This window comes from Phycodurus eques, chromosome 3 (genome assembly GCF_024500275.1).
Source record: "Phycodurus eques isolate BA_2022a chromosome 3, UOR_Pequ_1.1, whole genome shotgun sequence".
Classification (NCBI taxonomy): domain Eukaryota; kingdom Metazoa; phylum Chordata; class Actinopteri; order Syngnathiformes; family Syngnathidae; genus Phycodurus; species Phycodurus eques.
In genome coordinates, this window is record NC_084527.1 from 30,434,158 (window position 1) to 30,452,717 (window position 18,560).

General features: G+C 40.9%; 1 protein-coding gene across 1 annotated transcript in view; it reads left to right on the forward strand.

Annotated features, from left to right (window-relative positions):
- LOC133400424 (tenascin-like) overlaps nucleotides 1-18,560 on the forward strand; it is a 133,004-nt gene that overhangs the window by 51,742 nt on the left and 62,702 nt on the right. The window lies entirely within an intron of this gene.

An 18,560-nucleotide genomic window follows, 5' to 3' on the forward strand; every position in this document is an offset into this window, starting at 1 on the left:
ACTGGTCGTACACAGACCTAACAGCCTACGTGGTCCAGTAACCCATACTTCCGGAGCACACACCACCACCCACCCCACAGTGCCCCCAGGTTGAATGCCAGCACAAGAATTGAAGAGAATCCAATCCCCCTGGTTGTGATTCCCACACCCAACATGTACATCTATTCAGAGCCTCTCCACCTCATACACTAGCTCAGATCCCTTCACTGCCAGAGAAGGGTCAGCTACTGTACCTGCCCTTCGGCTCTCGCCCAACTCACAATGCACCCAATCCCCTTGGCCCCTCCCACAGGTGGTGAGTCCATGGGAAGGGGGACCCAGGTTGCCTCTTCGGGCTGTGCCTGGCTGGGTCTCACTATGCGATCACCATCAAACCTCACCTCCAGGCCTGGCTCTACTATATTTATTTCCCCAAAAACATGCATGGTAGGTTGATTGAAGAGTCTAAATTGCCCATAGGTGTGAATGTGAGTGCGAATGCTTGTTTGTTTATATGTGCTCTGGGATTGGCTGGCGACCAGTTCAGGGTGCACCCGGCTCTCACCCGCAGATAGCTTGGCGAGGCTCCAGCACGCCCATGACCCTAGTGAGGATAAGTGGTACAAAAAATGGATGGATGGATCATAGTGGGTTCCGAGTTGTGTTTTTTTTGTCCCTCAAAGGTCCCCCTCCACCACGATAATGTGACGGCTCTAGGAGGGGTCTTTCTTAATCTGATAAAGACAAAGTGTATAGTGGGGATGGGGCGCTGCTGACCTCGACTCAGGACGTTGTGAGGCGGTGGGGAGAATACTTCGAAGACCTCGTCAATTCCACCGACACGCCTTCCCATGAGGAAGCAGAGTGTGGGTTCTCTGAAGCGCGCTCTCCTATCTCTGGGTTTTGAGGGTGGATGAGATTCGCCCGGAGTTCCTAAAGGCTCTGGATGTTGCGGGGCTGTCCTTGTTGACATTCCTCTGCAACATCGCGTAGACATCGGGAACAGTGCCTCTGGATTAGCAGACTGGGGTTGTGGTCCCCCTTTTTAAGAAGGGGGACCGGAGGGTGTGTTCCAACTACAGGGGGATCAGCCTCCCTCGTAAGGTCTATGCAGAGGTGCTGGAGAGGAGGGTCCGTCGGAAAGTTGAATCTCAGATTCTGGAGGAGCAGTGTGGTGGCCGTGGAACAGTGGACCAGCTCTACACCCTCGGCAGGGTCCTCGAGGGTGTATGGGAGTTCGCCCAACCAGTCTACATGTGTTTTGTGGACTTGGAGAAGGCGTTCGACCATGTCCCTCGGGGAGTCCTGTGGAGGGTGCTCCTGGAGTATGGGGTACCGAACCCGCTGATACGGGCTGTTTGGTCCCTGTACGACCCGAGTCAGAGGTTGGTCCACATATCCGGCAGTAAGTCGGACTCGTTTCCGGTGGGGGTTGGACTCCGCCAAGGCTACCCTTTGTCACCTATTCTGTTCATAACTTTTATGGACAGAATTTCAAGACGCAGCTGAGGCATAGAAGGGGTCCGGTTTGGTGGCCTCAGTATTGCATCTCTGCTTTTTGCAGATGATGTGGTTCTGTTGGCTTCATCAAGCCATGCCCTCCAACTCTCACTGGAGCAGTTCGCAGCCGAGTGTGAAGCGGCTGGGATGAGAATCCGCACCTCCAAATCTGAGACCATGGTTCTCGGTCGGAAAAGGGTGGCGTGCCCTCTCCAGGTCGGGGATGAGATCCTGCCCCAAGTGGAGGAGTTCAAATATCTTGGGGTCTTGTTCACGAGTGAGGGAAGAATGGAACGGGACATCGACAGGCAGATCGGTGCAGTGTCTTCAGTGATGCGGACTTTGCATCGGTCCGTTGTGGTAAAGAAGGAGCTAAGCCGAAAGGAGAAGCTCTCAATTTACCGGTTGATCTACGTTCCTACCCTCATCTATGGTCACGAGCTGTGGGTCGTGAACAAAAGAACAAGAAGCGGCCGAAATGAGTTTCCTCCGCAGGGTGTCCAGGCTCTCCCTTAGAGATAGGGTGAGAAGCTCGGTCATCCGGGAGGATCTCAGAGTAGAGTCGCTGCTCCTCCACATCGAGAGGAGTCAGATGAGGTGGCTGGGGCATCTGAGTCGGATGCCTCCCGGACACCTCCCTGGTGCGGTGTTCCGGGCATATCCCACCGGGAGGAGACCCCGAGGATGACCCAGGACACACTGGAGAGACTACGTCCTTCGGCTGGCCTGGGAACGCCTCGGGATCCCCCCGGAAGAGCTGGATGAAGTGGCTGGGGAGAGGGAAGTTTGGGCGTCCTGCTAAAGCTACTGCCCCCGCGACCCGACCCAGATAAGTGGTAGAAAATGGATGTATGGATGGATAAAGAAAAATGTCTCAAACTGGTTGATTTACTTGAGTGTTTTCTGGAACATGTATTGATTTGACCACTGACCAACACCACCTCAGCCATCTTGCGTCAATAGGATTTTAGGTTGGTATTGCGACATTTGGCTTGTCGCCACAGGAGTCGGCACAGTGAGTCACTCGCATGATTACATTGGGACGGTTTTTACGTAAGATACCCTTCCTGACACAACCCACCCATTTTTGTAATCGGGCCTTGGGACCCACTGTGGCTGGATGTTGAGGCACTTGCTGACAATTAAACCTGGGACCTCTATGAAAGCAGCCACAGTGCTGTCAGATCTGGGGTAATTATCACTATTCACGGGTCATGGTTACATGCACTTTTTTTTATTTTAACTACCTCCCCAATCAGAGCTCACGGTTGCCATAGAGAAACATGCAATCAGCTGGCATTCCTCTCCCTTTCACCATCCGTCAGCTCTGTCCCTTCCTCCACCCCGTCAACAGTATGAGTCCGTTGTTGTCAGATAGTGACAGAGCATGTGCTGTGTGGTAGGAGGATCTCAGCTGTTCACCCTGAAGAACTCATCTCCCTTCCCGTTCCGGTGTTAGGTGAGCCTCAGACCTCCCTTTCCTTTTGGCTGACATTACCCAAACTAAGCTCATTTGTCCCCCTCAATAGACCCATGATCTGCCTTTTGTTTGGGCCCCAACCTTCCATTCACGTACTCTACAAGAGCAGGACAAAGGAGCAAAAGACACAGGCCTGAACCCTTTGCCCAGACAGACTGTGGTAAAGCGACCATAAAGAGATGCTGGGCTTGAATGGAACTGCGCAGTGACACATCGCTCACAAGCTTTAACTGTAGCCTCTGTGTGGGAGGGTAATGAAATAGTGCAAAGACAATCAATAGTAATTTAAACTATTACTACAGCTATCACATCTGGGTTTGTTCTTGTTGATTTTTTTGTGTTATTTTTGCTGCTATTATTTTAAATTGCTGTAATATTATTCAAAATGTTTCCATTCAGAAGAATTGTAACTAAAAGGCAGTGGACCACTCAAGTCCCAAATAACAGCCTGACGGAAAAATAAATACATCATGAAAATGTAAACAAATGCTTGTGTAAGACTAATTTTCAAAAGGTGTCACTGTAAGTGCGATCAGTTGTCTGTTCATATCTGCCACGCAATTGGCTGGTGACCACTCCAGGTTGTAACCTGCCTCTCGCCCCAATGTCAACTGGCACACAAGCCTAATGAGGACAAGCGTGATAGAAAATAGATGGATGCATAGGGAGCACAGTGGGTAGTGAGCATGTCTGGCTCGCAGTCGAGAGGTTCTGGGTTTAAAATTCCCTCCTGTGTGCAGTTTGTTTGTGTCGATTTTCTCCAAGTACTTCAGCTTCCTCCCACATTCTATAACATGTTGCTGAGTCTAAATTGTCCATAGGTGTTACAGGGAATTGTTATTTTTCAATATGTGCCTTGCGACTTACAGGTGATCAGTCCAAGGTGTACTCCAATTTTCACATAAAAGTTAGAGGATATGTAGTAGAAAATTAATATATACTGTATATAAAACCGGTATACCCTTTTGTCACAGACCGATGACAGTTATTACTGCAAATACCAGAAATTTAAATCTCTCTTTTCTTGATCATCGCTTTATCTGTGTACATTTAACTGTTAATAATTGGAAATGGAAGGGTAAATGGACTGCACTTATATTGCTCTTTATCTACACCAGCACCGTGCCCTCACATTCACCCACTCACACACACATTCATACACCAATGGGCAGCTGCTGCCATGCAAGGCGCTGCCAGGCCCAAGGGGAGCAAATTAGGGTTCGGTGTCTCCTGTGCACAACATTCAGACTCACTTCAACAAAAGTAGTCTGTACGATAGTCATACTTTGTCGCAAGCAAAATCAAGAGTGGTAGGTAGCGAAGCAGCCAAATGTGAAAAACACAACATGATAAAACAGCAGCGTGAGAGCTAACGATGCAGTATCATGCTAAATTGATCATTTTTCAAACAAAGAAATGAGGAGTTATTAATCCTTTTATGGGCGTTACGACGAACGACTGGTTAGCACAGCTGCCTCACAGTTCTGAGGACCTGGGTTCAAATCCGGCCTCCTCCGGTTTCCTCCCACATTCCAAACACATGCGTGGCAAGTTGATTGAAGACTCGAAACTGCCCGAAGGTGTGAATGTGATTGCGACTGTTTTTTGTTATTGTTTTATATGTGCCCTGCAATTGGCTGGCGACTAATTCAGGGTGTACCCTGCCTCTCGCCCAGAGTTAGCTGGGATTGGCACCAAGCACGCCCGCAACCCTCGTGAGGACAAGCGGTAAGGAATATAGATGGATGGATAATCTTGTCATAGCTCTTTTTATGTTAAGTTTTGATTATCTCCCTGTCTTTTTGAGGTTTTTCTCCAGTCAAAAAAGATATGATAGATTTAAGAATCTTAAACTGTCCACGGTATAAATGAGTGTGAATGTTTCTCCCTCTATACATGTCAGTCCTGTGACTGATGGCCACTTTTTCCCCCAAGGTCAGCTGGAATTGAATGAAATTTAAAAAAGGACAATGACATTGGTTTTCTAATTGGGAGGCTATCACAGCTCCAGTTTCCCAGATACCATCAAATATGCTCACCAGGAGCAATGATCAGCATTGTGGAAGGCATCCGCACAATGTGACTGAATGCTGAGTAAGTTTCTTTTCATTTCATTATGTCGCCTATGACCATCTTGCAGAAGAAGTGAAAAAGCCCAGTGTTTTAAAGCTTGAAATCGGAAAAAATAAGAGCGGTAAAGAGATGCACATTGTGTTCATTATTAGTTTAAGTCTGTTGCATTTGAATCTGTGGCATTTTGAAGCAGCTATTAGGCACTGTTAAATGAGCAACATGATTATAATATAACAAAAGAGGAATTCATTTTTTTCTTTTGCTTATGATTTTTTGGGGTATTTTGGTTGTGAAATGTCTCTTTTTTATTAACTGCCAACTGCAAAAGATGTCAAATAATATGATGAATGAGTTTGACATTTTGAGAATATGTTTTTTCACCTGCAGACAGCAGGTAGTTGTGTGTTACCCTTGTGTAGTAATATAGGACTTTAAATTTCCCTCTGCAGTGGGGCAACTTGGTTCCGATGGTGATATATCAACTCTGGATCCATGTTGTCAGATTGATTCCTCCAGCTTATACTGTACCTCTGTTATGGTTTGTGGCAGAAAGGACATCCTATTTAAACCATCAGCTATCTTAATGAAGCTCAGACTTTATAGGCTTGTTTGAATGTTCTGAACTCACTGACATTTTAATCTACAAAGGCAAGAAAGGCTGGCATATATAGTGTTGTATCTGTCTCCACCTGTTTGATGCCGAATGTGAGCTGGGGTTCAGCTAGGAGACAACGGGTGGGATCTGCCATAAGGTTCTATAGGGGCTGCTCAGCAAAGCTTAAAATAGAAGAGATAAGCACCAAGTCTCCGGAGGCGCTGGGGACATATTATTACAAAACAAAACTGTTATGTGCTGATATGTGTTGCACGGAGAAATGAGGCATGTGGAATGGCAAGAGGAAGGTAGAGGTTTAAAATGTGATTCGGTTTTATACCCGTTATCTGATAGGAAAAAAAAAAAAAAAATGATGTCAACTCCTGGAAAATTGGGTTGGTATGAGAGTGAACACACACAGCAACAAATAAATAACATCCTTCTTTGTTAGTTGTAGTTCCATTATACGCAATGAAAGAAAAGTATTGTCAGAGATAATTTGCTAAGCGTACAGTATATATAGTACACTCACTTCGCTGTACTGTATAGTCAAGACTTTCCACAGGAAATTAAACCTCAAGATTGAGCTATGCAATGTAATATTTGACATTATTGGGGGAGTTGGGCATTGTTTTTAGTCCCTTTTTGTCAATACGATCAGGGAATAAATGGGGCTGTGTCTGGCCCCATCTTGTACCCTAATTTGATGTACAAGAAACTGCCACACCCAAGGACAAACAACCAATCACAAATAGAAGGCGTGACTTACAAGGTGTCAATCATTTGTCTCGCACTCGTGTGCATACCACCTGAGCCTCGCACCGACTTGTTGCCTTGTTACTCCAAATAGCACCTTTGTTGTAACGGAATGTTACTATAACTTTAAATGTTATTGGTTTGATTATTTTTTAAACGTATTTATTAAAAAAAATTTAGGAGGGGGGGGGGGGTGACACAAGAGATGACTGATTTTCTTTTCACAGATCATATTTCTCATGTACTGCTGTCAATTCATAACATGACACCGATGATACTGAAATGATACTGTTTTACCAAATATGACAGAAGATGATTTTGGAGGGAAATAGCTAACTTTGCCTTTAAGTTACTATATAAAGGCGTTGAAAAATGTCTTATTCGCCTAACCATTGTTTTTACTTCGGTCAAAAGGATTAAAAACAAATACAATGCAACGGGCTTTAGAGAAGCATTTACACCATAGTGCACTGATTTTTTTTCACTCAGTAAAGCGAGAATGTACGATAAGATTAAAACATATTCTCTGAATCATAGCAGGTTTAATCTTATTTGACATACTGAACAAAAGTTGTATTAGCATATTTTTCTCTCATCTTCATCTATTGTATTGTCTGGATTTTGGCATCTGGAATCATAATTTGCTCAGCAAAAAAGTCTACCTGCCACATCAGTCAAACACCAATTTACCAAACACAGGGTGTGTACACTGTATGTGCGTGACAGTATACAGTAGAACAAATGTATAACTTATGAAAGCTCTTTGTCAGTTGGATCATCAGAGAAGTCATAGGATTCGAAGACGAACAGTGACAAAAAAAAAAAAAAAAAAGTGTTACCCACCACATCATCTAAATTCTTGGGTGTCCCTTGGGTCAGTGTGACATTGCTTTCTCCAGTTTACTTGTTTGGGGAGGTCAGCGGGGGTCATTTCACCCAGGAGGTCCAAGAACATGCAAACTGCACTCAGGAAGGCTGAAACCATAATTCAAACCCAAACATCACAACTGTGAGGCAGACGTGATAAACACAATACAACTGAGCTGCCTGCAGGTCAAATGTCCCCATTTTCAACTGATTGTCTTTAAATGACATTCTCTTTGTCTGAGAAAGAACGCTACTGAGTTCGAGTGATATACTAGCCAAAGTCACTGCGGTAGTTGTGGTCAAAGGTCATATCACCACACATTTCTCTTCTGGCTGGAAATTTCTTCCAATTTAAGGGCCATTTTCATTTAATTTGATCAATAACAGTAAAGACGCTTGTACAAAAAAAAAAGAATATATATATATATATATATATATATATATATATATTCTAATTTACAAAATTTGGATGTCGCCTTGGTTTAATATGGGTAAATGCCTCCCATGCTTTTCAAAACGTTATTGGTGATTTCGAATTTTAGGCATTCATAGTAATGGCAATCCTTATTGACAAAGCAAATGGTGGTGGCCTAATATAATACACTTCTTTTTATAACAGTAAAGACAAAAGTGCATAACGGTAAAGACAAACAGCTTCATAAAAGTCATGTGAGTTGCACAACTTACGTGTTGACCTTCAAACTCCGCGGATACAAGTGCATGAATAATGCTAACTACTCATTAAACTCATGACACTCTTGCCTTTATACAATCGTAATTACGGTAAAGACAGTTCTGACATGTTCACAAATTCATACATATTTATTCATAGGTCAGAAATAAAGAATACAATTTATCTTTTTGTTTGCTATTATGTGAATGAAAAATGGCTGTCTCAAAATGGCACTTCAGCTCACAGATGCTTCTGGTGCATTGCAAAAACATATTGAGGCCTCTCTCCAGTGTCATTAATGGCAAAGAAAGCTTCAGTGACAAAGAAGGAGCATTTGTAAGAGAACCCCCCCAAAAAAAAAGCAACTCTGAAGACACTAGGGTGCATTTGTGTTAGTTTTCAAGGAACATGTATATTAAACAATGGGGGAAAAAAATCCTATATATTCAAAAATATAATTGGCATTGTCAGAAAACATGAAACTTCATTTTGGACAAGACATTTTTGGCATTAAAAGTTTGAAAAATATTCCTTTAAAATATTGATTTTCTTGGAAACATGTATGATCTTGTGATGGGATAACAACTACCAATAATAATAATAATCATAAAAATTCAAAAGCAAATTCAGTGGGCCATGTCTTTGCTGTTATTGATCAAATTATATGGAAATGACCCTTATATTAACCAAGGATAGCTAGGATGTAAGTCAGGATTTATTCTGGCGTTAAAGAGTCCTCCTTATTCATGGGAAACAGAAGTGGTCAGTGCTTTGATTGGTACACTTGTTTATGTGTACTTGTATATTAGACCAAACAGATTTAGAGCTGTACCCATGTATACTATCCGAGCATACAGGACGGAAGCAGTTGGGCTGCTAGCCAACTGTAACAACGTGCAAGGTGAGAGGAGCACAGATATAGGGCCAGAGGTCAAAGACCAGGACACAGATCCAAGGTCTTGACGTTGTGTTGAGGAAATTTACAGGTCACTTATACAAATGGCTGCAGCAGTTGTGACAGTGTGTGTGGTCCTATAACATAACCCTACCTCGTATGCACAAACAGAGGTTCCTTTCGTGCGTTCAAATATGAATAAAGAGCTGAAAAGATGTCATTATCATTTTATGTGCCGTGTAAAATCTATTACCATTTACACATGTAGAATATTAGGTATTTAGCATTTTCTTCAATCCATGAGAGTTGAAGGCACTGTCTTTTGTGACAAGAACAAAGCTGTTGTCACGTTTGTCAAAAATGGAAAGGCCATTATCAACTTGCAAGGCTCTCCCCTCCCCACCAAAATGCCCTCAAGTCTTATGATTATGAGCTATCCTAGTATTTTTTTTTTTTTTTGTAAGACACTGCTTCGTTTTGTGCATTAAAATCTGTCAATCAGATATGTAATTGAAATGTTTTTTAAAGCATGCTATTGAACATGGAATCACGTTTGAAAATTTAATAATTATGTATATTACTAAAAACTACCTAAAGTTTTTACCCAATTAAAAAAAAAAATTACCCAATCTTTCATTATTCGCTTCCATATTAAATGAGACCCCCTATTTTATTAAAAAGTCAACAAAGCTCTGCTTTGAATATCACACTCAGAGAGAATAATTTGTTTCATTTTTGTAGACGTAATTTGGAGTGATGTCGAACTGTGCTGCATCATAATGGGACTGATATTTTCCCCCCTTGATGTAAATCCATCCATCTATTTTGTTATACTACTTAGCTTGTTAAGGGTCCAGGGTAACTCTGGGGCGGCACTGGTTAGAGCGTCAGCCTCACAGTTCTGAGGACCCGCGTTCAATCCCCGGCCCCGCCTGTGTGGAGTTTGCATGTTCTCCTCGTGCCTGGGTGGGTTTTCTCCGGGCACTCCGGTTTCCTCCCACTTCCCAAAAACATGCGTGAATTGGAGACTCTAAATTGCCCGTAGGCATGACTGTGAGTGCGAATGGTTGTTTGTTCCGATGTGCCTTGCGATTGGCTGGCAACCAGTTCAGGGTGTACCCCGCCTCCTGCCCGATGAAGGCTGGGATAGGCTCCAGCACGCCCACGACCCAAGTGAGGAGAAGCGGCTCAGAAAATGGATGGGTGGATGGGTAACTCTGGGCAAAAGACTAGACTGGACTGGTCGCCAGTCAATCACAGAGCACAAATAGAGACATACACATCTGGGTAGAATGCCCCCTGGACACCTCCCTGGCAGGTCCCACCGGGAGGTGGCCCCACGCAGGACTAAGGGCCAATCCCAATTCTACCTCTTAGCCCATATATGTCAAACTCAGGCCCGGGGGCCAAATTTGGCCTATGATCTAATTATATTTGGCCCGCAAGACCATACCAAATGTGTATTAGAGCTGGCCCGCCAGTATATAGCACATTTGCCACTAATATTACAAAACCCAGAATGCTTGCTAGTGTGTTGGCCCATGAGTCTCGACCGGCGAGCGCCCCTTCCCTTTCTGTTGCAGTTGTTAGCGACTCTGATACCAGTCTCCTCAAGCAAATTTACACTTCCCCTTCCCGAAAATGGCCAATGAAAGATGGAAATACCAACAAACCAAAATGTCACAAAAAGTGGATACATTAATTACTGTATTTACTTCCTGCCATCTATTAGAAGACCATTCATTTGTTCTGTCTGTCACTATGCCTCACTGGCATAAATAGAGGAACAAAGATACATTATTTATTGTAAATATAATTTTTTGTATATATTTGTATTATATATACAGTAAATGAACAGGTCATTCCTCCATCTTGTGATCAGATCGGTTATCGTTTTTTAAACTCGCTGATCGGTGATCAGTGATCGGCCCCAAAAATCTTAGCTGTCTAATAATTTGTTCTAATCATTGATAACATGCAGTACATTGTAGTGAAGTCAGTTTAATGTACCTCTGGCACCGTAGTCTGACGGCAGACTAGCGATGTCGAGCTCGTCTTTACGAGACGTTTACCAACAATTCCCAAAACATGAATGATATTTTTGGAGATAAAACATGACTGCCATTAGTTATGAATATCAATAAATATGCTCACTTACATTTCTGTATTTTCCTTGTCCGTTCCCCCATCTTGTAAGCAAGCTCTTTGCCCGTCAGCGGGGGCAGAGTACCATACCCCTCGGTTCCAAAAAAATCCCTATGCTAAACCCAAGTGCGCTTTAGCTTCAGGACACTAACTGATGGCTGCACATTCTCCTTTGGTTCATGGTTATATCAATCACAGCGAGTTGTCCAGGTCTTGAAGTAGCAAAGTAGCCCCAGACCACCACACTCCCACCACTATATTTGACTGTTGGTATGATATTCTTTTTCTGAAATGCTGTGTTATATTTACACCAGATGCAATGAGACACACACCTTCCAAAAAGGTTAAACTGTTTTCTCGTCAGTCCATAGAATATGCTCCCAAAATAATTCAATCATCATCAATCATCATTCCGATGTTTTATTGCAAAAGTAAAATGAGCCTTTATGTTCTTTTTGGTCAGCAGTGGTTTTTGCCTTGGAGCTCTGCTATGGATGCCATTTTTGATCAGTCGTTTCCTTTTCGTTTACCCATAAAAAAATAAAAAAACTGACCTTAACTTAGGCAAGGGATAGCTGCAGTTCTTTAGACGTTGTCCTGGGTTCCTTTGTGACCTCCTGGATGAGTCATCACTGTACTCTTGGGATCATTTTCGTCAGCTGGCCACTCCTCGGAAGGTTAACCACTGTTCCATGTTTTCTCCATTTGTGGATAATGGCTCTCACCTTGGTTCTCTCGACTCCTAAAGCTTTAGAAAGGGCTTTTGTAACGCTTTCCAGGCTGATCGATAGCAATTAATATTTTTTTCATCTGTTGTTGAATTTCTTTGAACTGTGGCATTTGCAGTTTTTTGAGATCTTTTGTCTGATTTCATTTGTCAGACAGGTTCTATTTAAGTGATTTCTTGATTGAACAGGCCTGAAGGTAATCAGGCTTGGGTGTGGCCAGTAAAAATCAAGTCAGCGTTCTAAAACATGTAATTAGCGATAGTTAATTCATGATTTAACAAGGGGGGTATTCACCCGGGATCACGAAGCTTTGAATAGTTTTTTTTTTCCCCCTCAATGAATAAACTCACCATTTAAAAACTTCCTTTTGTCTTAACTTGGGTTATCCTTGTATGGTATTTACTGTACATTTGATTGATGATCTTAAACATTAAAGTGGGCAAACTGCAAAAAAATAAGAATTTGAGAAGGGGGCAAATACTTTTCACAGCACTGTATCTACGCTCTATATGAGGACAGATATACCCAAAGTACAGTATACTCCATGTAAATATGATAAATATTTCAGGAAAAAAAGCCAAATAATTTTCCCTATTTCCTTTATCTCAATTCTGCTGCAGCCCGCATACTTTCTGTGATCGGAATTATGAAAGCCTAATAGACTCTTTCCATCCATGTTTAACTTAACACAGTGACTGGCTTATTGCTGATGCCTGCTTCCACTTGCACTCCTATACTCAGTGCTCATCACTATCATCATACATATCATCCCTGTGCTATTGTCTCATTAAAATATCAGAAAGGCAGGGGCTCCAGGAGGAAAATTTGGTCTGGGTCGTCATCCAAGTGACCCTCTCTGAGGACTTAACCCATGCCGTCCCCCCTCTCTGCTACATAATGGATGAAGGACAGACATTGAAAGGGAGGAGGTGTATAGTAGCAGGGCCCTTATTACTTTGTGATTCATTTTTAATGAGGTAAACAGGTCTTTGCAGGTCACCCACTAGCTCACACACACCCATGGCTGATGGTGTGTTTTCACCAGCGCCTTATTACTGCCCACTTTGACATCCTCTATGGCTACAGGGGCTCCATAGCATAATTGGGTCGCACTGTCATTGAGAGATCGTGTCTCACTTCTCACAGTCTGTATGCTCCAGGTTAGATGCCACCAATTATACAGAGGCAAGAAAGCCTTATTTTAGTCGCTGCAGTCTACGTTTGACAGTTTTCCTCAGTCTGTCGATTAACTTTGAGTAAAAAACTGTGAATCAAACATTACAATTTAGTTGTATGTAGTTCTGTGATTGATTTTGTTCTTGTAAAGGTTACTTGTTTTCTAAAACAGTGGAAATTTTAAACATTAAAAGATAGTTTGAATTTTGTTTTCACATTTTAGGGTGTTAGTGACAAACCCCAATTGCAATAAAGTTGGGAGCTTGTGTAACACATAAAAACAGAATACAATTATTTGCAAATCCTTTTCAACCTATATTACATTATATTCTCAATGTACAATTGGAGGGAATTCAGGGATTTCATCATTTACTGCCCATAACATCTTCAAAAGATTCAGAGAATCTCCTGTAATTTTCAAGGACGTCCCTGCTTATTTCACCAAGACAATGCCAAGCCACATTCTGCACTTGTTACAACAGCGTGGCTTCGTAGTAAAAGTGTGCGAGTACTAGACTGGCCTGCCTGCAGTCCAGACCTGTCTCAAATTTAAAATGTGTGACGCATTATGAAGCCCAAATAGAACAACAGAATAAAGACGGTTGAGAAGCTGAAGTTGTACATCAAGCAAGAATGGGAAAGAATTCCACCTACAAAGCTTCAACAATTAGTGTCCTCAGATCCCAAACGTTTATTGAATGTTGTTGAAAGAAAAGGTGATGTAACACAGTGGTACATATGTCCCTGTCCCAGCTTTGTTGGAACATGTTGCAGGCATGAAATTCAAAATGAGTGAGTAGTTGCAAAAGAACAACAGTTTATCAGTTTAAACATTAAATATCTTGTATTGGTGGTGTATTCAATTGAATATAGGTCTTTGAATATAGGATTTGAAATCATTATATTCTGCTTTTATTTAGATTTTACACAACCTTCCAGCTGCATTGGAATTGGGGTTTTTATTAAGATTATACAAACATTACAAAATAAAATGTTGTGGAAGGGCTGTGTGGGTCGAGGAAGAAGCCAATACACTTAGTTGTGGATCAGGATAAATGTGCAGATCCAGAAATTTTGTAGTGGATCCTCTAAGTTTATGTCTGCATTTTGTTGAATGCCATTCTACAACCCCAATTCCAATGAAGTTGGGACGTTGTGTGAAACATAAATAAAAACAGAATATAATGATTTGCAAATCATGTTCAACCTATATTTAATCGAATACACTACAAGGACAAGATATTTAATGTTCAAACTGATAAACTTTATTGTCTTTAGCAAATAATCATTAACTTAGAATTTTATGGCTGCAACACGTTCCAAAAAAAGCTGGGACAGGTGGCAAAAAAGTCTGAGAAAGATGAGGGATGCTCATCAAACACCTGTTTGGAACATCCCACAGGTGAACAGACTAATTAGGAAGAGGTGGGTGCCATGATTGGATATAGAAGGAGCAGTCATTCACAATCAAAGATGGGGCGAGGTTCACCTCTTTGTGAGTGCGTGAGAAAATAGTCGAACAGTTTAAGGACAATGTTCCTCAACGTACAATTGCAAGGAATTTAGGCATTTCATCATCTACGGTGTTACAACAGTGAGGGTACGAGACTGGCCTGCCTGCAGTCCAGACCTGTCTCCCTGGGAAAATGTGTGGCGCATTATGAAGCGTAAAATACGACAACAGAGACCCCGGACTGTTGAACAGCTGAATCTGTACATCAAGCAAGAATGGGAAAGAATTCCACCTACAAAGCTTCAACAATTAGTGTCCTCAGTTCCCAAACGTTTATTGAATGTTGTTCAAAGAAAAGGTGATGTAACACAGTGGTAAACTTGACCCTGTCCCAGCTTTTTTGGATCGTGTTGCAGCCATAAAATTCTAAGTTAATGATTATTTGCTAAAGACAATAAAGTTTATCAGTTTGAACATTAAATATCTTGTCATTGTAGTGTATCCAATTAAATATAGGTTGAACATGATTTGCAAATCATTGTATTCTGTTTTTATTTATGTTTAAGACAACGTCCCAGCTTCATTGGAATTGGGGTTGTAGATTGTTCATGTCGCCTCACTGTAATGGTGAATGACACTTGTAAAAGTGAGCGTCGCGGTGCTGTATCGGAACAAAAATTGGTCCCTTAAAGAAATTTGATGACTGGTGTAGCACACATTCAAGGCTGTCATGGGGGGGAATCAAACCTGCTCAGTTTCATTGAAAATCAATGCGCAGGTATGCTTTCATAAACAGGGAAGTGGAGAACTGCTCCAGCAATTCCCTCTTAAGCTTTGTGAGGCTGTGAGGGAAGGAGACAGAAAGAGAGAGAGTGACAGGAAGGTGAGAAGAGGACCAGATGGTGAGATGCAAGGACCACACTGACACTCTTTTAAAACAGGTGCTCTCCATAGACAAGCTTTCAAACCCTCATGTCATCTAAATGATATCGTTATAGCCAGAAGTCAGATTTCCCCAAGAGAGTATAGATATCCTGCTTCTCCCTTTGGGAGGTGGGGTGAAAATGAATTTAGTGCCCCTCAAGTCATTGAATTAATTTTTTTTTTATCACCCAAAAGCTGTGCTTCATATGTGTCATTGTGCTGTATATAGGATTAGTGAGGATCCTTTCTGCCTGACTGGCTATAGCAGCTCTCAGCAACAAGATGAGGATCATTTCCCCTGCTGAGAAAAGCTCAACTCATCCAGGATGGAACCTTCTTCACACACACACACGCACAGAAAAAATGTTCAGAACGGATCATCACTCACATAGCACAAGCATATTTCAACATGCGCTGCATGTGCCATTGGAAATTCTAAAAGCCGGTTGGAAGAACATTTATTTCCTGTATATAGCTTCAAATTGACTCATAACACTGGCAAGTTTCACACACAAGAAAGCAAGATGATGAGAAAAATAACCCCCATTCCAACTATATGTTCATCCCCATTGAAGCTCAGTCTTATATATATATACCATATAAATGTACTTAACTTATGAGTGGTTTGTTGCATTCAGTCTGTCTTATGAGTAGCTTGTTGGATTCAGTCTGTTGAGGTTTTCTTTCTTTCTTTTTTTTTTTTTTTTTTTTTTTTTTTTTGTCAACTGAAAAGTAACCAGGAATCGAAGGGCAAAATTGAGTTATGGATGTTTGTTTGGTAACAGAGGTTACACCATTTTTTTTAAGGTAAATATGTTTTTGTTAATACAGTAGATTAGTTTTGATTAGATGACATGGCATATTTGTTATTATTACTATTCCATAATGCCTGTATAATTGTACCCCTGTAAAGTGCTACCAATAAAATCCTGGTGCGAAAATTATGTTATATTCACCATGGCAAGTTAGCTGAATATTCTGCAGCAATATGAAGAAATGTAGTTGTTAGCCTACAATATACGTGTTTTCGAACTGTGACCGATCACAGTTCGAATGCTAAATAAGGATACAAAAACAAGGTTTAATCAATTACTAATTTGGGCACATTCATTAAATGGTAATATATGCATATAGGTAACGGGTATACACAGTATAATAGACCAAAGAGGCTTTGAATATTACATCAGACAATACTCATCTCATGGTAATATCCTCCATCAGACTGTTCATTGACATTATACAGTATCTGCTAAAGGTCCACATGTGGCTACTAACAAAGCCCTGAACCCAGTGGCGTAGTTGAGGGGGGCGACGGCCCACTTTCTGAATCGGTCCCCCATAAACTTTTAAAGCCATTACAACAATGGAATTCCTTCATAACGTCGTAACATGTTTTTTTTAGTTTTTTTTTTCAAAACTGCCCTTGAATGCAATCATGATCAGTCGCCTCACAAACGACAAATCACACACACGACTGAGTAAAACTGTTCCACATTGATAAAGTAGCCAATTTATTACAAAATAAGAGGTTATACAAAGGTTATATACGTTAAGGTTAAGCTTTTCTTCTCACTCGTGGGAAAACAATAGCCTGAATCAGGGTCAGACTAAAACAGTATTATTATCTACAGTAGCTACGCTATGTTTAATGCTAGAAACAAACACAATCCTAGTTTCTGCTTGGAATTTGTGCGTACTGCTTTGCACATATTTCTTTAAGTTTTTCATACTACAATATTAAGAGAACTCATGTTTTTCACGTATTTCCTATCTATGAATCATACAGATGTGATTGATTGCAATATACGTATAAAATCTGTGATTTGAAATACGTGCAGTAAATGCTCTGATTTAATGTTGTTTTCTTGTTCATACTTTATTTCACTATTAACTAAGGGATGTTCGATACCGCTTTTTTTCAGACACTCTTGAATACTCATCGCTGCCAAGTACCGATACCACTAGTACTTTTGATGCATAACATTTCAATGAACACAATGACAGATAATTGTGAACAAAGACCTGTCTTCCTTTCTGACGCACACAATGATTCGCCCATGTGTCAAACTGCCGCACTCCAATGCCAACTAGTGGTGAGGAGGACTTATTTGATGTCAGATTATTATTATTTTATTGCCGATTGTCGCTGGAATCGGCAGCCTTTAAAAGTACCCGATAGAATTAAATAAGGCCGGTATCGGCCCGATAATGATACTTGGTACTCGCTCATCCCTAATGTTAACTATTATTTATGGTGATGGTTAGAAGTATGTGTTTAAATACACTCTGAATGTTTGAATTGGACTGATTATTAATTTGCATTTTAATAGCCCCATGTTCACATATACTTATTCAGGTTGTGAAACTACATAAATGGGAGTTATTGACCCTGTTCTCAAGTGTTTAGTAGGTTTCAGAGGATTTTCAAATTTCAAATTGAAACCTGGCACTCTTTAAATTTCGCGGATTACTGGGGTAGTGTTTGATTCAAAATGTCACAAAATGGGGGAAAAAAAACGAAAAAAAAGTTCAGTTTTTGTAATCGCAAGCTGACAGACAAGAAAGTCTTGTTTGGATTAAAACACAAAGAAAACGTGTCTGCTTTCATGGAGGACATCAGAAAGTATTGCCATTTGAGAGAATTTGGAATAAATTGTCAAAAATATTTTTTAAATGGTCCAAAATATTTTCACTACCTTTCCGTTGGACATTTTATTACTGGCTACTTATGCTTTACTGTCATTGTGTTTTACTTTAACCAGAGTTTGATTGTTTGGTTATTTAATTCATCACGTAATTAATAACATATTAATATACTTTCATGAATTGAATTGCATGTCGTCAAATTTCTGCTGACAAAATCTATGCATCTTACAATTGTACTTGAGAAATGTCATATCAGAGAATTATATTAAACACAGCTATCAAACTCAAGGCCGGAGGACTAGATCTGGCCCGCCACATCTTTTTATGTGGCCCGCAAAAGCCAATCATGTGCGCCAACTTTCATGATTATTGCTCAACTCTGTACCAAATTTTCAAATTCTCATAAATAATTACATTGAGATATTTTAACCATTTATTGTTATCAAAACTCTTTGAATTTGAAACAATACTCTTTTGAAACAATACTCTTTTGAAACAATACTCTTTGGAATTTGAACAATAGTTGACCACACTATGATCCTTTACTTTTCATTTTAAAAGTAATTATCTATGAATTGGTTGGGTATAAGTAATATTATGATGAGCTGGTAAAACAACTATATGGTTTCACAGTCATAACGGCCCTCTGAGGGAAACCATAACTACAATG